The 25,353-nt window shown below is 29.9% G+C and overlaps 1 protein-coding gene across 1 annotated transcript in view; it reads right to left on the reverse strand.

Annotated features, from left to right (window-relative positions):
* The window catches only part of LOC143197460 (uncharacterized), a 342,542-nt gene that overhangs the window by 239,763 nt on the left and 77,426 nt on the right, over positions 1–25,353 (reverse strand). The window contains exon 2 of the mRNA XM_076405965.1: positions 17,136–17,167. The gene's annotated coding sequence lies outside the window, so the exon portion shown is untranslated. The remainder of the gene's footprint in view (positions 1–17,135; positions 17,168–25,353) is intronic.

The following is a 25,353-nucleotide window of genomic DNA, read 5'->3' on the forward strand; positions in this document are numbered from 1 at the left end:
GTAGAAAAATTGTTATACCACCATTCGATTCAGCACAAAATTCTTTATAATCCCTATAATTTTCATCAACTTATAGCTGTTTGTACCAAAATGATAGCGAAAATCTTGAAAATGGGCAAAAATCGCAAATTTTCATGACTATATATATGGAAAAATTGGCAAAATTATTTACCTCTCGGATGAAGATAAAACTCAAAAAACATATGTATCTTGGGGTGAAATTAACAGCAATCCATGCTAAATTCATCTAACATTTATGGTTATTAAGATATGGGACATTAATTGAAATCCATTAATTTTTGAAAATACAATTTTCATTGTCTAACGTTGAAAACTAAAGGCTGTAAAAAAATTATTATACCACCATTCGATTCAGCACAAAATTCTTTAAAATCCCTATAATTTTCATCAACTTATAGCTGTTTGTACCAAAATGATAGTGAAAATCTTGAAAATGGGCAAAAATCGCAAATTTTCATGACTATATATATGGAAAAATTGGCAAAAATATTTACCTGTCGGATGAAGATAAAACTCAAAAAATATATGTATTTTGGGGTGAAATTAACGGTAATCCATGCTAAATTCATCTAACATTTATGGTTATTAAGATATGGGACATTAATTGAAATCCATTAATTTTTGAAAATACAGTTTTCATTGTCTAACGTTGAAAACTAAAGGCTGTAAAAAAATTATTATACCACCATTCGATTCAGCACAAAATTCTTTAAAATCCCTATAATTTTCATCAACTTATAGCTGTTTGTACCAAAATGATAGTGAAAATCTTGAAAATGGGCAAAAATCGCAAATTTTCATGACTATATATATGGAAAAATTGGCAAAAATATTTACCTGTCGGATGAAGATAAAACTCAAAAAATATATGTATTTTGGGGTGAAATTAACGGTAATCCATGCTAAATTCATCTAACATTTATGGTTATTAAGATATGGGACATATCAGATATGGACAATACAGTATTCATCGTATATCCTTAAAACTAATACTGTTATAAAAATTATTGTATCACCATTTGATTTAGCATATAATACTTTATACACCCTGTAATTTTCATTACTCTGCGATTATTTCAATGAAAATAACAACAGAATATATAAAAAATTGTAAAAAAACAAGTACCTCGTAAGGCAAGTAAGGAAAAATCGAAGTATATCTATACTATATATAGAGTAGCAAAAGGTAAGATTCCACAGATAATGTACATTATGGCCTTTGTCTTAAAGAAATCGGTTGTATTCTTGACAATAATCCTGTTTTAGTTATTTTAAAGTCATTATTAATAAGTCTTGGATTATAAATATAATAAAAATTAATAATATATAATAAAAAAATAATTAATAATAAAATCTAATTTAAAAGTTAACATGAATTCGTTAAAGATTTAACTCCAAATAAAAGAAATTAGCAGTATCGCAGTTTAAACCTGCGAAATAAATTTTACATATATTGCATCGTTCATAAAAATAACGATCGATGGAAAACATTCATTGGCGACAAATAAAAACATTAAAAAACAATAAGGCCATCGAAAATGGATTATACCAAGCGTTAGATCCGAGCCTAACTCGTAAATCCTCCAATAAATACTACTGAGGTGTACTTTATCATACAATTTAAAATGGTAGCAGTTTCTGCGGCCGCTACAACAGCGAGATATATCGAGATTTTTTCTTTACATCCTCACCCCCCTCACCTTAACCGTAATCGTTTGTTATATTATCACGTCATAATAATGCCTGATCGTGCTTATAACAACTGGTTGGTATCTATCTTTTTCTTACTCGGGTAGTACGTAACTTTTTTACGGCTTGTTTTACTTTCATGTCATTTTTATGTTACATATACACGCACAGCACGGTTATATTTTCTCCCCTAGTAAAAACGACAAGTTAATGTATAAGCTTCAGGGGAAAAAAACGAGTTTCACCTCAAACCCTCCCCTCATTTCGTTACGTTTCATTTAAAAATCAGGTGGTTATATCAATGAACAGGCAAATAGTTAGGTATTTAACGGGAAATATTATGTAGAATCAGCTAATAAATAATTAAACGTTACCTTGATATCCCATTGGAAACTAAAATGTCTGTATGGAACACAAATTGCACACAAACACAACTGTTAAAATAATGGTTCAAAGAGAAATAATGTTTTCTATTTTTTAATTAAAAAAAATGTTTATTTTGACCTGATAAGAATAATTTCCAGTTTTTCAGACCAAAACGATAAGGTATTATTTTTTAGGAATTATTTTAATAGAAATTATCAAGGTCAACTACCTGCACCGGCACTAAACATATATATTTATATGGGAACAATATTTCCTTATAACCTGAACATTTAATTAAAATTAAAGGTGATTTTATTTGAGATTTTTAAATAAATATAATACACAGCAATATAAATAGGTTATATTTTTGAAGCTTAATGATAACGTTATATTAAACAGTATTTAGTCACTATAATTAGTATATATTAAGATATTAATTTCCCTTGCTATAGTTGCTCGAAAATGTAGCGTACATAATAGAGATTTCTTTCTAACCGCTATAATTTCACCATTATTTTATGTATAACATTTTAATGAAGAACAGCGAAATATATTGCTTTACTAAGAGGCTGGAAACCCAACACTAGTGCTTAGTTAGTAGAAACTAAATCTTTTTGACCTAATTCAGTCATCTGGTATTACTATGTCTTAAAACTGAAATCCTGTTTAAATTAATAATATGAGGACTTAATATTTTAGGGTTTGAAGTTTTTTTTATTTTGCGTCTAACAATGTGAATTATTCGTATTTCCTGGGATTGTTATTTGAAAATAACTTGCTCCAGAGTTTCATTTATCCCGCAGATAAAATATGTTCTAATGAAACATTTTCTTGGAGTAAACAACCACATATTGCTCTTCATTAATAGGTAGATGCTTTATATTATTATTAATTGCTTGACAACGGTAAGGCATGTTTTCATTTAATTAAGCGGAATTGTGAAGCTTATAACAATCATATTGTCTTCATTTCTTCCTCTGTGGCCTATTTTTTGTTTCATGTGGCTTGAATTCTACTTAAACTTCGAGATACATAGATATAAAGTTAATTAAGAACTCAGAATATTACTGGAATTCCAAATTATATTGTCATCTAAAGAAACATATTTTGTATCCGTATGTAAACCTTTATTTTAATGATTTTACCGTAAATATTGAGATTATAATCGATAAAAATATGTATTAATTTTGTTGGTGCGATTTCACCAAAATTGGAGGTATTTCAAAGTATTTAAGAGGTAAGTAAATATATATATTTAATTTTATTTAAAAAATATAATTAAAAATATAGATAACATATTATTGGAATTTCGTTAGATATATTTAATAGAGATCCTTATAATGGCCATAAAAATTTCCAGGTGATAAAAAAACCGGTGAAAAGTAATTCGATATTTAGATATATTAGATATTTAATTTAGATATTTAATTATTCGTATTTCCTGGGATTGTTATTTGAAAATAACTTGCTCCAGAGTTTCATTTATCCCGCAGATAAAATATGTTCTAATGAAACATTTTCTTGGAGTAAACAACCACATATTGCTCTTCATTAATAGGTAGATGCTTTATATTATTAGTAATTGCTTGACAACGGTAAGGCATGTTTTCATTTAATTAAGCGGAATTGTGAAGCTTATAACAATCATATTGTCTTCATTTCTTCCTCTGTGGCCTATTTTTTGTTTCATGTGGCTTGAATTCTACTTAAACTTCGAGATACATAGATATAAAGTTAATTAAGAACTCAGAATATTACTGGAATTCCAAATTATATTGTCATCTAAAGAAACATATTTTGTATCCGTATGTAAACCTTTATTTTAATGATTTTACCGTAAATATTGAGATTATAATCGATAAAAATATGTATTAATTTTGTTGGTGCGATTTCACCAAAATTGGAGGTATTTCAAAGTATTTAAGAGGTAAGTAAATATATATATTTAATTTTATTTAAAAAATATAATTAAAAATATAGATAACATATTATTGGAATTTCGTTAGATATATTTAATAGAGATCCTTATAATGGCCATAAAAATTTCCAGGTGATAAAAAAACCGGTGAAAAGTAATTCGATATTTAGATATATTAGATATTTAATTTAGATATTTAATTATTCGTATTTCCTGGGATTGTTATTTGAAAATAACTTGCTCCAGAGTTTCATTTATCCCGCAGATAAAATATGTTCTAATGAAACATTTTCTTGGAGTAAACAACCACATATTGCTCTTCATTAATAGGTAGATGCTTTATATTATTAGTAATTGCTTGACAACGGTAAGGCATGTTTTCATTTAATTAAGCGGAATTGTGAAGCTTATAACAATCATATTGTCTTCATTTCTTCCTCTGTGGCCTATTTTTTGTTTCATGTGGCTTGAATTCTACTTAAACTTCGAGATACATAGATATAAAGTTAATTAAGAACTCAGAATATTACTGGAATTCCAAATTATATTGTCATCTAAAGAAACATATTTTGTATCCGTATGTAAACCTTTATTTTAATGATTTTACCGTAAATATTGAGATTATAATCGATAAAAATATGTATTAATTTTGTTGGTGCGATTTCACCAAAATTGGAGGTATTTCAAAGTATTTAAGAGGTAAGTAAATATATATATTTAATTTTATTTAAAAAATATAATTAAAAATATAGATAACATATTATTGGAATTTCGTTAGATATATTTAATAGAGATCCTTATAATGGCCATAAAAATTTCCAGGTGATAAAAAAACCGGTGAAAAGTAATTCGATATTTAGATATATTAGATATTTAATTTAGATATTTAATTATTCGTATTTCCTGGGATTGTTATTTGAAAATAACTTGCTCCAGAGTTTCATTTATCCCGCAGATAAAATATGTTCTAATGAAACATTTTCTTGGAGTAAACAACCACATATTGCTCTTCATTAATAGGTAGATGCTTTATATTATTAGTAATTGCTTGACAACGGTAAGGCATGTTTTCATTTAATTAAGCGGAATTGTGAAGCTTATAACAATCATATTGTCTTCATTTCTTCCTCTGTGGCCTATTTTTTGTTTCATGTGGCTTGAATTCTACTTAAACTTCGAGATACATAGATATAAAGTTAATTAAGAACTCAGAATATTACTGGAATTCCAAATTATATTGTCATCTAAAGAAACATATTTTGAATCCGTATATTAATACAGTTTATACTATACCTTTATTTTAATGATTTTAAATATTGAGATCATAATCGATAAATATATGTATTAATTTTGTTGGCGCGATTTGACCAAAATTGGAGGTATTTCAAAGTATTTAAGAGGTAAGCAAATATTTATATATTTCATTTTATTTAAAAAATATAATTAAAAATATAGATAACATATTATTGGAATTTCGTTAGATATATTTAATAGAGATCCTTATAATGGCCATAAAAATTTCCAGGTGATAAAAAAACCGGTGAAAAGTAATTCGATATTTAGGGAGATATAAATTTTCAAATAATGCCAGATGTGTGGTCTAGTAAGTTTTATTGCTTCTGAAAAAGAATTTGTTCTAGACCAAGTTTTTTCTTGTCATTGCGAAAGCTTAAGAAACACTGCCAAATGTTTCTTTTTCGCAATTTATTTCTGTTCTGACTTTTTCGTCGTAGTGGCGCTTCCAAGATTGATTTAGGCCATAATAAATGGCATGTTTTTGCTTACTCTCCTATAATATAAGGTCCATTTCGAGAGTACAAAACCACGGATTCCTTAGCCGCCGAATGTTCATTTAAATTTATCAGTTCGGTTGCATTACAACGATATATCTCTATCCATTTTATGCCGAAATTGTTTAATATTTAACTTTGTCAAACGTATATGTAACAATTTTGATTGTTAGCGAGTGCTATGTACGATTGAAGAGACAAAACGTTGCGAGGCGCCGAGAGTGAGGGGGGAGGGGGTAGTAATTTCCTCCACTAACTCGTCAAATTCTCTAAACATCTGTCACCCTCATGAAATTTCCAGTTTCCTGCAGACATAACTGAAGAGAAATAAATTTTGGTCTGACGCATTTAATTTATAATGATTTTCAAAACTTTGCATAGGACAGATATAACTTTTATAATTAAATGTTTTTAATATTATTGTTACGTTTATTTATTAACTAAATTTATATGTATTATGATTGTTTTTTTTCATTTTAAATAAGCATTTATTAAAAAAATTGGTACAATAAATATTAATCGTTATCAACAATCATAAGTTGGCAGCCATCCAATATCAAGCTCAACTACATGCACCTGCACTAAACATATGCCTTTATATAGGTACAATATTTAAAAGCTAAACCTTTACGTCAAAAATTAAAGCGATTTTATTTAAGATTTTTTATAAAAATGTTCTTTTCTTATTTAATATATGTATTATGAATATAGCCATACATAGCAAAATCAATATGATATTAGTCCATTTTGTTTATATATTTGTCCATATAGTTTATGTCCATTGTCAAATTTTATTGCTCTAAAGCCTGTGTAAGTAACTTTATTCTAAACAGTATTTCATTATAATTAGTATATATTAACATATTAATTTGCCCTGTTATAGTTTTTCGAAAATGTAGCCTACATAATCGATATTTCTTTTTAACCTCTATAATTACACCATTATTTTATGTATAACATTTTAATGAAACCCAACACCAAGAACTTAGTTAATAGAAACTAAATCTGCATACGTATTTTCACATTAAAAAGGCAGTTATTGAGAAAAATTGTTATTGTACCTTAATCATTATCTATAATCATAAGTTAGCAGCCATCCAATCATCGATCCATTTTCTCATTTCTTGAGCATTTTCAAATCTTTGTAATAATATTGGATTTTTCTTGTTCATTGGCCTGATGATGATCGCAGAACCAATAATAGACTGGTGACTGGTTATTTCAAGAGTTAATTGATGTTGGAGTCTTGGAATCCATCAACTCAAATCACCTCAAAGTTGATGTTCAGTATTTCAATTCACTATATACATATATTGACTCCCATTTAAGTAATGATAGCAAATGTATGGTATGCCAATCCATCATCAAGCCAATCTAAACATATGACATTCAATTTGGGACACCAGAAAACAATCCAGAGTAAAGCTTTAATGAAAATGTTCGCTATTCCTCAAACCATGAGCAACAGTAAATCAGGAAATAATAAATAAAGAGATGCGACATCCCAAGTATTAACAACAGATTGTAGAGGATGGTGCTCTCATTAAACAAATATATTAACAATCAACTTAGAATTTGGGCAACATAGTGTTTTGCAGTACAAGAACAACAAAGAAGGAAAACTGAACTCCTCCTAAACGGTTGGACCAATTTTGTTGACATTTTTTGTATCTATTTATGTCGATTCAAGAATGAATTAGATTCACAATCAGATTCGGTAGGTGGCGCTACGATAGGGTTGCAGGAATTAAGAAAAATGTTTAAGTATTTTCAATTATAGAAACGTATAATATTATAAGTTTTTAAACCTAAAATATAAGTTTTTTCGCATTTAAAATATGTTATATAACACCATCTGTTTCTTTGTCTAGTTGAATGGTGAACGAGTGAGACGGATTGGTCTGTTTTCTAATAGATAAGAACCCTCAGTGTCGCTTTGTATCGCTTTTCATTGTATATAATTTTTTGTGATTAAAAACCTTTTCACATATTATAACTTCATAATATTTCATATATATATATATATATATATATATATATATATATATATATATATATATATATATATATATATATATATATACAACGTTATAATCGTCTTTTCCGTAAGCTGCTGTGGATTTAATGTAAAATGTTTTTTAAACACGATACGAAAGTTTCACCGAAAATGCCCTAGTAGCCTTAAAACGAACAAAATATGAAAATGTGCGAATATAAAGTTTTTGTGCTTTCGGAGATCGTCATATTGCAGCCAGTCACCATAGGTTAGGTATTTTGTTTGCAACAGCTGTTCTAACTAACAGAGAAAAAAAGATACCAGCAAGCTTTTATTACGTCAATACATTTATTCTGTTTTAACAGGAATTTCCCTTAAATCAAAACGAAGACATTTCAATTAAAATTGAATAAAACACCATAAAATACACAACACCGAAATTGTATTAATTGAAATTTTAGTTTAAATGCATATTTTAAAAAATATTTGACATAGAAATTTGTTTAGTAATTAATAAAGGTTCTACAAATTTAATAGCACACGAAATATTAAAATACGTAAATAAAATATATAGTGGAATATTTGATTATATGTAATTTATTAATTCTCATTTTGTTGGTTATTAATAAATAATTGAGGTATTTTCTAATAAAGACTTTATTACGGTATTATATATTTATGATACGCGAAATTAAATAGTTTCCTACTATAAAAATGTTTTGTGAATATGAAACAAAGCATCTCTGACCGGTTATCGTTAATACAATCGTTTTCTTTTTATTTTTATCACGAAAATCGAACCAATACCGAACCGTACTGAATTTGCCTTGATGTGTATGTGTGTGTGGGTCTTCGCATAAAAATTTTAATACGCCAAAAAAACACACACTCACACACAGAACCGGAGAGAGAGAGACAGAGTGTGGGAGAATAGAGGGGATTGGCACAAAGCCGGCCAAATTAATGCAATATTGCACTAGCATAGCTTTGAGACTAGAAAAATTGAAAACTCGTTTTAAAAGCAGATCTGGCTTTTTATTTGTCCCCAAGGAAACTATGGCGGATGGATTGAATCGGGTATATCGGTAACCTAGTCAGTTAATACATTTTCAAAATATTGTCGTTTCATTTCCAATTTTCATTTCAATTATATTCCTCCGATATGCAACATCTAATATTCGTCACTTTGACCACCTTGTTTGTCTTTCTTTGTATGTGGGATGTGTGTGTTTTTTAAAATGATAAAACAGTAACGCGTTTTAACATTTATATTTTTTTCAAAAAAATAGATTTTTTAACGTTCAAAGGTTTTCAAATTCATTGTATACTAACGATAATCATAATAAATCGATACTTTTGCTGTTTGACTTCAAGGAAAGCCATTGAAAAAATCAGGTGATCTTCCTCCATTTATTTTTGAGGATATAAAAGTTGTGATTATGATATCAACGGTAAAAATGTTCCAGAACAATCAATTGCAAGACTTATTGGACGAAGATTCAGCTCGAATCATCAAAAAGTATTTTCAAACAGCTTAGTACTTGATGAATAGTTTTGAGACGTTTACATGCGATGAGAAAGGTAGAAATTCTAAAAAGTTCTAGTTCACCCAGCGTACTCGCCAAACATATCGCTTCCTTCGCTTTCACTTGATTATCTTTCTTCATACGGTTTAGAAACATGAAAATGGATCTGTGTATCGTCGTGTTATCAAAATAATATGAAAAAGTTGTCGAAAATGGTGGAAACTATTGAAAAATGTTGGTTATTCCTTCAAGTGGAAAAGATCCTCAGAAAAAATGTAAGAACCGAATACAAAAGACTACACCAAGAGATGCATCGATGTTTTAAAAAATATATCGGAGAATATAAAATGTCGATACTCCTTTATAACAATATTGAATTCAATTTTTGCTAACTGGCTGGAAGAAATGTTTAAACAAAAGTTCGATGCTCTCATTGAAAAACAAACAAGAAAAAAAATGTGTTGATTGGGGGAAAAGAAGTCTCAAAACAAAAGTCCGATGTTCCCTTTAAAAAACTCTAGGTTTTTGGTATCGATATTTTAATTTGAAACTCAAAGTTCGATAGTCTCTTTTAAAATTATCGAAATTTTATACCAGGTACATACACATGCAAATTTCGTTTCGTATTTTAAAAAATATCTATAATTCTTTTTAAGAATATCGATATTTTTTACCCCACCGTTAATTTTTCACAAAAACATCTTTTCAGGATGGATGCTTGAACAATTCTTAAAAAAAAGTTCGATATTCCCCTTCAAAAATCCTAAGTTTTAATATCGAACGTTTTTTATTCTAGCCCTAGTTTATACCGAAATAAATTTTGCTGATCTGGGAAAAAGCGGTTTCAAAACAAAAGTCCGATATTCTATTTCAAAACCCCTATTTTTTAGTATCGATATTGTAATTTAAAATCCAAATGTCGATACTCCTTTTTAAACCTATCGATATATCGATATTTTTTGAGCATCCCTACAAAAGATACCGAATGAAGCAATGACGCCCTTTTAATATAATGTTAAAACGTGAGGCAATTTTGCAAATCCTTATGTATAAAAGAGAATAGCTGTTAAGTAGTTTATACCAGGTACATACATATTCAAATGTCGTTTTAATACGGACGAATGTCTTAATTTCGGTACCAAACTTGTGCTTAAATAGTTGAGCGAATGAGATGGATTAAACGGCCGTAATATTATGGACCCCTTTTGCGAATAAGGCGAGCGAAAATATTTGTCATTTGCAAAATAGCACGGAAACTTGTTACAATATTAATGAATTAATGAATACATAAAACTTTCGAAGGCCCCAGGTCCGAAATGCCACATGGTCGTTTAGTTGAAGCGACACAAAACTGCATTAACCTTTTTTTAACAGGCTTCCTACAAAATGTAACTACGTATCTATAAAACTAGGAAGAATCACGTTCCACTAAAAGCGTGCAAGATATCTATAAAACGTTATCTTGAAACCACTTTCTTTGGATTAACCCAATGACAATGTAAAAATCCTTTATCAAATATTGAACTTACCAGAAATATATCACCACCGATAATGCCTGCTTGTTCCCTCTGTATGTACCACTCGAATCGGAAAATATCACTTTTTAGATATCTTCTCGCTATTGCACGCCAAACTTTGCGGAGTATTTTCGATCTTTTAGATAACGATATATTAATGCTTTATTTTACACTTTTTCAATTTTTTACGTTAAAAATATTTGTAGAGAATTAAAAGATTAATTTCTTGTGGGATCAGAGTTACTTCTTGCAGGCATTTGAATTGTTACACGTTAACTTCAATCAGAATATAAGATTGGAGAAAAATGTGATTTGTTTAGCCACACAATAGTTAACATGCCTTGAAAAAGGAGATCTCAGAAGATATTTTTTATATTTACTACAGATTCATCGAAATTTGCTTCTCTAAATCTATTAAAGGCTACTCTGTAAAATTCTCTGGTTAAGGAACCCAAAGAAAGTTCGTGCGTTACTAAACACTCCTTGGTTCATCCGTCTAGAGACAGGCTATCAAGAGAGTCAACATGTTCAGTGTAAGGTTGTCCTTGGATCTTTACCAAGTCCAAACACCTAATCAAATTCCTATTAGTTCCAACTACAGTTCCAGTCGTAGTTCAGGGTTGTTGTCACCAATAAACTAACTCAACCTTAATCCAAAGCAACATCAACCAATCGGCTGTAGCTGACCAACCTGAACCATGAAAAATATTATATTTCATCTCTAAATTTACAATTTTGATTACATGAAATAGAATAGTTTTCGATCTTTTAGATAACGATATATTAATGCTTTATTTTACACTTTTTCAATTTTTTACGTTAAAAATATTTGTAGGGAATTAAAAGATTAATTTCTTGTGGGATCAGAGTTTTTTCTTGTAGGCATTTGAATTGTTACACGTTAACTTCAATCAGAATATAAGATTGGAGAAAAATGTGATTTGTTTAGCCACACAATAGTTAATATGCCTTGAAAATGGAGATCTCAGAAGATATTTTTTTTATATTTACTACAGATTTATCGAAATTTGCTTCTCTAAATCTATTAAAGGCTAGTCTGTAAAATATTCTGGTTAAGGAACCCAAAGAAAGTTCGTGCGTTACTAAACACTCCTTGGTTCATCCGTCTAGAGACAGGCTATCAAGAGATTCAACATGTTCAGTGTAAGGTTGTCCTTAGATCTTTACCAAGTCCAAACACCTAATCAAATTCCTATTAGTTCCAACTACAGTTCCAGTCGTAGTTCAGGATTTTTGTCACCAATAAACTAACTCAACCTTAATCCAAAGCAACATCAACCAATCGGCTGTAGCTGATCAACCTGAACCATGAAAAATATTATATTTCATTTCTAAATTTTGATTACACGAAATAGAATAGGATTGGAGGAAAAATTGTTCACTCAAACCGACAAAAATGTGAACAAAACTGGAAAAACCTGTAACAACTGTGAAAAATCAAGAGAACAGAATAAGAGATGAGTTGATAGGCCTGGTTCAGAGATATATAAACGCTCACAGAATAGACCAACTATTTACAATCAATTATCCTTTACAAAAAGAAGAAAAAACTCTTCCTTCCCAACTGACGAGCAAACAAACCTCGATGGTCATCCGCACTTAACTTATATATTCGAACTTGTATGTCTGAACAAGGTGTTCACCGATTCTGATATCAAAATCACCCAATTTTGCAGATGGGATATGACAGAACATTATCTTCATAAGCTTCTACAAGTGTTAGATGGACCTCTGATACGGACATCTTTATATCAAATATGAAAAGACTGGCAAAATGTCAGTTGTAACAGACAGATGGTATTGCTCCCAATAATGTTAAATTGATACTTTGTTAACTTTCCAACTAACCCAAACAAAAATTGTCGCGTCTTTATATGTAAAGACGCATTTAATTATATACGATTTACACGTCGGTGGGCAATAGTTCTTTCTTCGATGGGTAAGATATTTCCGATGTCCTCGATGTGATTAGTTGTAGTGTTTGACATTTGTAAAAAGTTAGGTTAAGTTAGAATATAACCGGCAAAACAGTAAGCATTAAAAAAAGACATAACAAGAATATTAGAATCTAAACTAACACATGTAGCCTGTACAAAGAAAAATAACTGAATAGAGTCCATAAATAGTTCAAAATACAGTGTATTATTTGGTAAACCGAAACCGCGGGTTAATCGCCCCAACAACTTGGTCCTTCGAGCCGGATGCAATTGTGAATATTGTAAAGAATAGTTAGACCTGACTTGTTTTCGTCGGGACTGGAAACAAGAAAAGCAACAAGTTTGGTCACTGTAAGCAGTGAAGAAAATCATTGGTAGAAGATTCAAAATTTTGTGGTAATTAACTCATTGGGAGTTAATTAATTAAAAACTAATTGGCTATTGAGGCTAATTAACCAGAGAGTTTGTAATTGAAAGAAAAATCCTTGGAGCTGGTTAACTAGTTGGACGTTGGCTAGCTGAATAGTTTTGGAATTGGAATTTGGATCTTGGACGTTTATGCAATTATACACATTAAAAACTTAACAATATAGTTAGTAATAATTTTGTAATTGAAGTTATAAGTATTATAGGTGTTATACATAGATATAATATAAGGAATTGATTGAAATATTGGAAAATTTTGTGGATATTACTGGTACTAACTTGGTATTCATGGCAAGGGATCTAAAATGTTTGATCAATCGTAGGTTGGAATTTAAAAGACAACTTACCAAATCAATTTATAAATAAAATTATAGGAACTACACCTGCACCTCCTAGTGATTTGGACATGGGTACATTTATTGAAATCAGGTTCAGATTCAAAACACTAAACCCACTCTTGGGTAAATTTCAGGAAATCCAAAGTCAGATAGCTGATGAAGTAAACTGGAATGATTTAACAGAGCATTACAGGGAAACAGAAATATTTGACACTTTGACTTTGTAATATAGAACAAGAATGTAAACGTTTAAGGCAACACGTGTAGTCTGTACAAAGTAAAATAAGTGAATAAAGTCCATAAACAGTTTAAAATACAGTATATTATTTGGTGAACCGAAATCGCGGGTTAATCGCTCCAAAAAAAAAACTAAATTTGTTTTTGTTAGACTAAAAAAAAATCAACAATTCCAAAAAAAATCTCAATAAATCTAGAAGATGTGAACAACTTCTTTATTATAAAACAGTATCGTATTACATTATTAAATTTAATACAAATTAAAACATATTTTTTGTGATAGCTCTGCTAACAACTGTTAATAATAATTCATGTCTTATTCACCCTAATCATAAATCGTTCGCCTTAAAACAGATGCTTCCAAGCAGAGAAAGACGATTCTAATTTAGTTTCAACAAAGATTTTAACTGTACTTATTTATAAAAATAATTATGTCGTTTGATATAAATAATTTGATGCAAAAATATGTATGTTATTAATGTTCCTCAGAATATGTATATACTTCAAAATTTTGTTTTTCTTTCTGAAATTTTTATAACGCACACTACGGAATCCTCATACATTATGAAAAAGATTTCTTTGACGACAGCCTTGTTTGTTATTCCGTTTTTTTTTTCTCACACTTTAAATCTTTAATCTCCCAGGAAGGTCAAGATGCGATAAAAAAATCAAATGTGACAACTGTCATAATCTTACAAATGCCATATAAAAGCGTTAGGAAACACCATACATATTTATAATAGGTGCCTGTATGTATTTTGATCATTTTTCCACTGATCAATGATTTTTATTTCACGATAAAAATTGATAAAACTAGTAATATATATTAATCAAAATATTTACGCAACTTTTTACCATCTTTCTGAAAAAATCGTATAGCGTATCGATTGTGAAACCGTCTACTAACCAATCCATGCTGTATAGATCTGAATAAGTAGTAATCAGAAGGTGCCTGATGTCTGGCGAGTATGCTGAGTATGACAGAACCTTACATTCGAGCTCTTGCAAGGTGATGAAAGATTGAATTTACGTCTGTTACTAGCTACTCATGGTCTTTTTTGCAACAATACGTTGTTAGATCTTTCTTATATCATGTAAAAACCTTTAGTTCATCAACTGCAAAGCTGTCCGAATGCACTGTTAGGGTTTGAGCTAGTTTATCACCCAATAAATTCTGCAATAACTCGATAATACTAACTGAAAAAGTGTTATTTTATATACATAGAAATGCCAAAGCTATCGAATTTAAGGGCTAGCTTATTTAACAGTTATTTACTTGGCATTTTCATCAATAAACATCGCTGATCAAAATACACGCAGGCCCCTAATACTATAGTGACAGAAAGTTTTACCAGATATTAAACAAGAAAGTGTGTAATGTAATTTCTTGTGTTGCTTTCTTGTCTTATCACCTACAAGTTATTTTAGAGGGTGGGGTATAAACAGAACGAAGGGTGGTAAGGAATTAAGGGCCTGAATATTTTAGTTCACAATATTTTCATTTAATAACAGGCCGAAAGCATTACGGAATTAAAATGTTTTGATAAAATTATTATTTCCTTAAAATACCGCATATTTAATTTGGTATATTTTACCTTTTGTCTTAATTTTAATAAATGGTTTTTGTTAAAATTATTTCACGTTTACATGTCTGTTTATTTATCTCTAATTCGATTTAGACATGTACGTTTTCTTCTTTATTCTTTTTTAACTTAACCAAACCGAACAACTACAAAGAAAATAATAAATATAACCAAATTAAGGCAACTATATTCATCATTATATATCCAATTCGGCTTATTGTTTCCATACCATTTATTTTATGCAGGAATTGCTATCATATATTTACTCGGCTCTAAATTCTTTGACGATCTTTCTCGTGCCTTTAGGCAAAATAATATCAACGTCAAAATTATGCAGCCCCTTCTTCGAACTTTATTTACAAAAGATGTTCTCTGCCAAATATACGACTTCTACAGTCGTCCTCGCTAGCGTAAAAAAATCCTGGAATGTTAAACAAACAAATGTCGAGGGAAGAAAAAAACGAATTTTCCTTGCAGGAATTTTTTTTTAAGATCATCGAAAGTCTTTAAACTTAGTATATACAGTTTTACAGATACACATCAGATATCTGAACTAATAATATAAATTTGTATCATTTTTGTACGGCCAAGAAATTTGCAGGAATTTTTTAAAGACAATTTAAATTCTAAAACTTACTATATGTAGTAAGTGAGAAAACATAATATTTTGAGTATATTCATTATATTTTTGATGCTGAAGAAACTTAACTGCAGGAATTTTTTTATAGCATTGAAATTATTTAAACTTATTATATACAGTAACGTAGGAAGTATTAATATATAAATATAATTATAAATATAAATATTATTATGCTTAATAAATTTAATTGAAGGAATTTCTTAAGACTATTGAAGTTCTTTTAAACTTATAATATACAGTAACTTAGTAAGTATCCAGTTTGACAGCAATTCACAAGACAGTTAAACTAATAATATAAGTTTTCCTAATATTTTATAGAACTTAACTGCAGGAATTTTTTAAAATTCTATGAATTTATTATATACTGTAAGTTAGAATGCATACAGTATTATAGTTATTCCTAACCTATCTTAACCACTAATATTACTTTTTATGGTAAATTAATTTAATTACAAAGACTTTTTAAATAATTACTATATTTCAGAGCTTTGGACTAATAACATAAATTATCTTGTTGTTTTTATGGTGAATGGAGTTAACTGGTGATATATCCATAACAGTTGGTCTATTTAAAACGCATAACTATAGAATTTAGTGGGTTTCATTCAAAAGCTTATTTTATTTTAAAAGGCGGAAAGCCAAAAATGTTCAACTGTGATGAAATAGCTGGCAACGAAGGCGCCAAGTCTTTTGTTTTATATTTTTCGTCTGCAGTGGCGAAAGAAAATAATACTGAATAAAATACTATCAGAGGGCATTTGCCTCTAACTCCATAAAAACCAAGAATCATTGTAATAAAACTACTATGCGAATGGGAATAAAGCTGAACATCCCTTTTTTTAAATATTTCCATTTCAAAGGAATAACCCGACATACATTCGGTTCCTATAGCAATTTTTCCTAGCAGAGATTCTGCCATAAGTTTTTATTGCATTTTGCACGTATATAACAAGCGGCTCCATAATTTTTATTAACGTATTTACGATCTAACACGTTTCAATTAACCTAAATGAGATCAAATAGATTTTCTACATACTTTACATAAATCGATATAGCACATATCATTAATATAATTAGTAATTTAACATCAAAACTAATATTATGTCATGCAATAATAATAATGTACTTACCCTTAAGCCCTAGGTGATCATCATGTTCCATGCTGAAACAAAAATATTATTATATAACTAAGTAAAGTGTCTATAACATATAATATTCGTAATGAAAAAATGTTTACATTGTTATATAAATTATTATTAATCGCTAACTGTAATTTTTTGATATTTATAATAATCACTAGGGACAGTTTCTGGTGAATATGGTGGCTTCAACCCAGATTATTGTGCCATTTAATAATATTTTAACATACTATGATAGCTATATTTTTTTTACTCTTTGTGATTCCACAATCTGCCCTATAGGCAATAAGTATTTCTTATGTCTATATTATATTTACGTGGCATGCAGAAAATCACTTCATTAAGCGATCTTCTGCATAAAATATTATATTAATTAATTAGTCTTATTCTAAACCTTATTCTAAAGTTTATATATGTCCAGTAATCAGATCAGGTGGTGTTAAACGCTTTAGTCTATGCACTTCACTATCACGTCGCATATTTAGCTGATTAGCGAGTACATTGGGATGCACTGGCACTCTTTAGAAGTACTTCACACAAACACGTTGGATTACACTCGTTATAGGTTCTAGAGGAATATCGCGTTGTATCACTTTATTTGAAATAAAGAACGGAGCATCAACAATGGCACGCAACACCTTACGAACCGTTGAATGATGGATATATTAGATTTGCTAGCGGTACCCCATAGTTGGATTCCATATGACCAAATAGGCTTGAGTATAGACTAGATACAGCAACACCTTGTTATCTAATGGTAACTTGGATTTGCGCCCGATGAGAAAATACATTTGATATAATTTCAGACGAAGTTGTTTTCGTTTATAGAGTATGTGCTTCTTCCAGGTTAGGCGTCGATCTAAGTACAAACCAAGATATTTAACTTGCTCTGCTTGGGGGAGTTGACGATGATTGATATTCACTGGTGGACATGTTCTTCTACGCAGGGTAAACGTTACATGGGCGGATTTTATTTCATTGACTTTAATGCGCCATGTCTTCAACCATAATTCTATTTGCTCCAGGTGGGTTTGTAGGTATATTGATGCTGTGACCGGATCTTCATAGGATGCCAATATTGCTGTGTCGTCTGCGTATGTTGCCACAGTAGTTATTTTTGTGGTGGGAAGATCGGCCGTATACAGAAGATACAGTACTAGAATACCAGTACACTACCTTGCGGAACTCCTGAATATATGGGATTTAATTCTGTATGTTCATCGATGGCTATATTAAAATGAATATTTACTGGACGTTGAAACCAATATCAATACACTTTTAGAAGAAGAACCCGTAAATGCCGTTTTATCAGACCTACGATAAAGTATATATATTACTTCAATTTATTGTCACACTTATATGAATATTAATGTTAATAATGATAAGCTTTATTAAATACTAAGGTTTCAACGTTTGGTTTTCAATGGACTTATTATTGCTTTTTTATATAACCCTATAATTGGGCATCATACGTCAATACAAATCCAGGATTGATGGCTATGCTGGTGTTATTAATAATTTCATAGCAATTATCAAACATAAACCGTTATAGCGTAAAAACAATGAAACAAATAAATGGCTAAATTTATACCTCTAAATCCTAATTATTTATGATAAAATAAATAAAAAATAATAAGCGGCCAAATATTAAATTGATATTTGAATAAATCCAGCAAAGCGCATTGATTAATTAAATTAAATTATCTGAATTTAATTTTTTTTGCATGAACTGCAGTCGCATATCGTTTAATTTAAAAATAAAATTCGGTTCGGTAAACACCATTTACGGATTCGATGACATTTGTATTTAAATTGTTTAATATTAGTTAAAAATAATAGAATTTAATGTTCGTGGGTTTTTTTTTGATATATATATTTTAAAGTCTCCTTTTACCAACTATGGGTTTATCTGGGCTGGGCCTAAAGTTTAACGTGGGCTCCGAACCACGGTCCTCAGCATTAAGCCTACCGACGGCGAGTGACCAACTTTAGAAATCATCCCAGAACATCCGGTCTTACCCACCCAGCCTGGTTACTGGCGTGACTGGGATCATTTTCCTTGTCGGATTTTACAGTCTTGCCTAGAACATTCACAAATTTTAAACAATCACAAACATAAATTTACGACCATGCCCCACCAGGATTCGAACCCGCGGCTATCGCAACAGTAGGAAGACTGTCCCACCGCCTTTACCACTGCGCCACCAAGCCGGTTTCGTGGAGTTTTACTATGGTTTATATAGGGAATGGATAATATGAACACGTGACATGTGTAAAATATTATTTATAAATAAGGTGTTTATCCACCGTTTACTTTTTAAAGCTGCTGCATTTCTTTGTGGAATAGTGTCTAAATAGTTTTCAATAGAATGTGGTTCTGTTCTTGTACCAAATCATCTGCCAATTGCTTCAATGATGTCTGCTCTAAAACTCTCTATAACATTTCAATCATATTAAGGCGATTCTGTTAGTCAGAGAGGTTGTTTGATGTCATTCTGATGTTTCTCAAACCAAGAGTGTGGCTGTGATTGGCTTTATCATATTGGAAAATGACAGTGTTTGGCAGCAATATGTTATAGTCATAGTAAGAACTTCAACATTGTAGATGTTGAGATATTCATTCATATTTTAAGTGAGTATATGTCATCAAAATCACAGCTCGCTGATCATATAGAGTCATTCCGCAATATTAAAATTGAACAAGAAACATTGTCTCTCTTGACAGGAAAGATTATATAGAAATAATAATTAAATCCTTATTTTTTAAGTTTGGGGGTCCTATTTTAGTCAAATTAGACCAAAGATGAGTGTACCATAGGGCGAGACTTATTAAAATTAGATAAAAATGTGATTATATTTCTTTTCAAATAATTTTGAAATGAAAGTTGTTTATAAGAGTTTTTTATATTACATTTTTATGTACCAAAAAATTGAATTCCACGGAAATATTGGTCTGATTTATGAATTCAAGATCGTTCATTCTATTTATATACTATTCTGCCAATATATGTAAAATCAACAATAACTGGCAACGTTGCAAATTCAACTCTTTGTGCTCAGGCTATGATTATTGAGTAAAAAGCAGGCAGTAAAGTTCATAGGTGTCTTTTGAGGTTCTCCATAATTAAACCCGATCATTTGTAAGTCTATCCCCTATACACATTATAAATTTTTTTCAAACTTTTTCTTGTATATATTTTTTATTGATCGTCGTAAAATAGAAATTTTTCAATTTATGAAATATTCTCTATATTCCAAAAGACTTTTTTCATATATATATAAACCTATTATAATGTATACCTTGTATTATATAGGGGGAAAATTTTTGAAATGGCATATCTGAAATGTTCAATTTCAAGCTTTCTCGTAGGATCCCCTACAGAAAAACTACTTTGAAGTAAATATTGACATTTCACTCTGACGCTACGTGCTTTAAATACGAATCATTTGTAGTTTTAGTTTCTGCGAACCGAAAATTTGCCAATAGCGTTTGAGATTTATCGATTCTCCATCGGCATAATTCATCATTCGAATACTTTCTGCTACAATAAAGGATTGCCGCTGCATAAATTAACAAGATATGGCAATCGAATGCGACCTCCAGTTGGAGTCGTTCATTTTTTCCCATTTTGCTATCGTATCTAACCAGATATTGTCATAATTTCGATTTTCATTAAGCCAAATAATCATAAAAAGCTTCTATATATAATAAAGCTCATTTTTAATTAGTAAATATGCATTTTCAATATAATAATATAAGGTGTTTACATGTATAGTCATTCTTTCACTATTAGAACGTATTTATTGAGAAAAATTGCTACAATATATGTTAATTAAGATATTTTTCATCATTTTCTCCAACTTTTTCCCATATTGGTGAAAATGTGGCAATAATGTAAGGAATGACTGATTCATTTTCTATTTCCTTTGCTATTTAGAAATCGTAAAGAGAAAGGGTTAAGTCTGGTGAATACGGTGGTCAATTCAATATTTCCGACTTGATCCGTAATAGTCATCAAATTTTTAGCTTTCCTTTCACCGAATCCTTGACAATCGGTTGAAAATACATAAGAAAACTTGCAAATATTTCAGCCATTTGCGTAAAAATAATCTTAATTAATGGGTTAACGAAAATTGCAGTGTTAATAAAGAATTTTACGCTGAATCGAATGATAGTATAAAAGCTTTTGTACAGGTTTTTAGTTATTCGATGAATTTTCAAAAAAATAATGGATCTTCTTTAAAGACTCATATCTTAAAAACTATAAACTCTCGAGCAATATAACATGGATTTTCATTTATTTCACCCAAAAATGCATGTATTTTGAAAGTACAATCTAAATCCGGAAGGTGACAAAATATGGCAGTTTTTTCATAAATATAGTCATGAAAATTTGCAATTTTTGTCCATTTTCAAGATTTCTGCTACCATTTCCTTTAAAATAATAACAGGATAATGAACGTGATAGTCATTATAAAGAAATTTATGCTGAATCGAATGGTAGTATAAAATATTTTGTACAGGCTTTGTATTCTTAGTTACTCGATGAAAAATGTATATTCAAAAAAAATAATGAATCTTATTTAAAGACTCATATCTTAAAAACTATAAACTCTAGAGCAATTTAATATGGATATTCATTTATTTCCGTTAAAATAATCACAGAATAATGAATGTTATTGGGATTATAAAGAATTTTACGCTGAATCGATTGGTAGTATAAAAGGTTCTGTATTTTAATCAAAATACATGCAAGCACCTGATAACCTTTTAAATTAGTTACTGTTTATTATTGTAGAATTTTATCCGAAATATCCCTCTCGATCTCATTCAGTATTTATATATAGAAGATATCGATTGTTGTTGAGTTCTTTTTCATATGATACACTCCCCTCACCCTTCCAATTCCTGCTTCCTGAAACGGAGGGCGGTTGAATTAAACTAAACATTAATATTCAGCAGGACAAGGTCGGTTTGTTACAAAGATATGGGACGATGGGCAAACAAAGACTGATTTTGACTAATGCAATAATGGAGATTGATACGGGTCTCACAAACTTAGAGAATTTAATGAATATCCTGCGACTTACACCAGCGACGATAAACGACTATAAGTTCTAGCAGTTTTTCGTGAATTTCTGAAGCCTATTTAACCAAACAAAATGTATATTTATGCCGAGAACCTGAGAAACTTGAAGATTGTAACTGGTTTAGAGCAATTTAACTTTACAAGAGGTTTAAATGCGTCTCCTGACAATAATTAAAATATTTCAAGCCATTGCCGGCAACATAATTCAATTGTTTTTAACGCGGAAGTCGTAAAAGTTGCAAAAGAAGTCCATTCCTCGAATAAACATGTACACGACATCAGCAAATACATTAGTTCACCTCAAAAACACGAAGAAACCTTTGGGTTTTTAATTATTCGATTCGAAAATTCAAGTGGCTTTCTTTTAAAGACTGATATCTTTAAAAAAATAAGCACTGGAGCAATTTAACATGGTTTTCTTGCGTTTATTTCAACCCAAAATAAATATATTTTAAGAGCTTTATCATAATCCGAGAGATAAAAAAATGCAAAAGTGCTGAATGTACTGAATCTCAAATGGTAATATAATAATATAATTATAGAATTATAATATAGTTTGTACAATTTTTAGTTTTTATGTTATACAAAGAAAAATTTATTATTCTGAAGGATAAAAATGTTACAAAGTATTAGAACAGCAATACGAGCAAGGTCATTCTTCCACATCAAACAGGAAAACCTTCGTTTTTTTGGTTATCCGATTGGAAAAAATGAGTGGGTTTCTAAAGAATCATATCTTAAAAAACTGTAAGCACTGAAGCATTTTAACATATAGTGTGTTCAAAGTTATTTTATACAAACGTCATTTAAATTTATGACATCAGAACGTCGTAATGTTGCCGCATCAACTTTGAGTTTTAGTTCAGTTTGGCTTTGACATAAAACAAAATTCTAACCTAAATAAAATAATTGAACAAAAATATACATTACTAGCGACCCGCCCCGGCTTCGCACGGGTGCAATACTGATACTAAATTAAATACACTACAGAAAAAATATGAACGTTGTATATAAAAACATAGCGGCCCGCTACGACTTTGCACGGGCATAAAATATATATGCCTATGTCACTCAATGAAAACATGATTAAAATCGATCCAGTATTTTTGGTTCATTCATTACTGCCCTTGGCCTGCACGCATTAAATTTGGAGTAAAACAATTCCTCTTCCCCTATACTTACTATGAAGATTTCCTGCTATCTTTGGAATATCTAAATTCATACAATTTTTATTACATTACACATTTTTAAACGCAAATTTTAAATTTGTAATATCTCCGAAAATATTTGTTTAATTTACATGCTGTAAGGAACCATATTGATCTATATTAATTGCACACTGTATTTAAGGTACTTAATTCGATAAGGATTAATGCCGTATTGCTTAAAATAGCTTCGTAAATAAGCCATTTTCTCACGTAAAAAGTAAACAATAAAAATGGTTAATGTGGGTTATCCCTAAAAGATAAACATATACCATCGCGGACTTTTTTTTAGACCTTTTTATGGTGTACAATACTGTAGTATATTAATTTGATCTAACTCGTAGGGTTAGGCAGCGTTTTTGCTAATTGCTAAATAAGCCTAAAAAAATAGGTTAATTTACGACATCACGTTAGAAACCTCTAAAATTAGCAATGTTGCCTTAGTATATTATGCATGTATTATACATATAAACCTTCCTCTTGAATCACTCTATCTATTGAAAAAAACCGCATCAAAATCCGTTGCGCAGTTTTAAAGATTTAAGCGCACATAGGGATATAGGGACAGAAAAGGCGACTTTGTTTTATACTATGTAGTGATAAATATTATATATACATTAATTTAACATTATAGTACCTCTAAAACTACAGTTAATTATACAGCCACGATAGTTTATAGGTTAGAATTATAACCTCTCATCAGTATTACTTTCAAGAATTTTGCGTACATCTGACAACCGGACGACATTGACAGGCTCGTTAGTTCGCGTGTTCGAACTAATCAGACAGCATTGTATCTCTTTTTTACTAGAATAAAATAAAAAGGAAAGTATTGTCTGATTCTAAAACGAATTTACAAATAGCGGCAGGCAATACAATAAACATCTTGATGACGTTTGTACAAAACTTTCTTGAATAGACTATAGATTTATTTCATTTCCTTTAACTCAAAATACACACATTTTTAGAGTTCTATCTTAATCAGAGAGATACAAAATTATATATCCTCATCAAAATTGCAATTTTTGTCCATTTTCAAGACTTTTTACTCTAATTTCCATTGAAATAATATATTCTGAACGATAAACATGTTCCAAAGGAAGAAAACGACAGCAGGAAAGAGATTCTGAGTTCACCTCAAACAAAAAAAAACGAGAAAAAACCGAAAGAAAATCAAGATCGACCGACAAATTAAAATTTATGGCAATAATTAATGTTTAATTAAAGAAAATTCTATTACATCCAGATTGGAGTAGCAGCGTAAACTTCCACGTTAAAATTCCACTAGAGTTAGCAAAGTTCTTGAGCAGCCAGCAACGCTAATACTTCGATGCATCTTCTTACTTTTAAAGCAGCTAATTACATTATGATGAAATTCGCGAATTAATTGGATACCGACTTAATATTGACAGGTTAAGGGGGATGTTTAACACTAGAATACACCGGATCCCTATTTGCAATAATCCCTTATTTGAAATTCCGACTATATTAGGGTCAGACAACGACAAGAATTATTAAACGTTTTTCTTTTCGAAACATAATTACTTTTAACTGTCTCCCAGGAACATTGACTTATTGACTAATTAAGATGTTCTTAATTAAACGTTTATTTCTATAAGAAGTACTTCCGAGAAAGTTCAAAATAATTTTTAGGAACGTTTAAACGAAAACAATTCATTATTAAAGCTTTCGAGATAAAGGCACATTGATAAAAGAAAAAGTTAGATTCAACCAGGCATTATTAAGGGGTTAGAGATTTCTAAATCTAAGTTTCTAAGTATATTTTTATTGGAAACATTTTATTTATAACCTCGTATCTTAAAAACTATAAGCTCTGGAGCAATTTAACATGGATTTTCGTTTCCTTCGCCCCAAAATTAATATATTTGGAAGTTTTATCTTAATGTAAGAGAT

The sequence above is a fragment of the Rhynchophorus ferrugineus genome, unplaced genomic scaffold (assembly GCF_030347505.1).
Source record: "Rhynchophorus ferrugineus isolate W39M unplaced genomic scaffold, kcgeb_rfMv2 rfM5, whole genome shotgun sequence".
Classification (NCBI taxonomy): Eukaryota; Metazoa; Arthropoda; class Insecta; order Coleoptera; family Curculionidae; genus Rhynchophorus; species Rhynchophorus ferrugineus.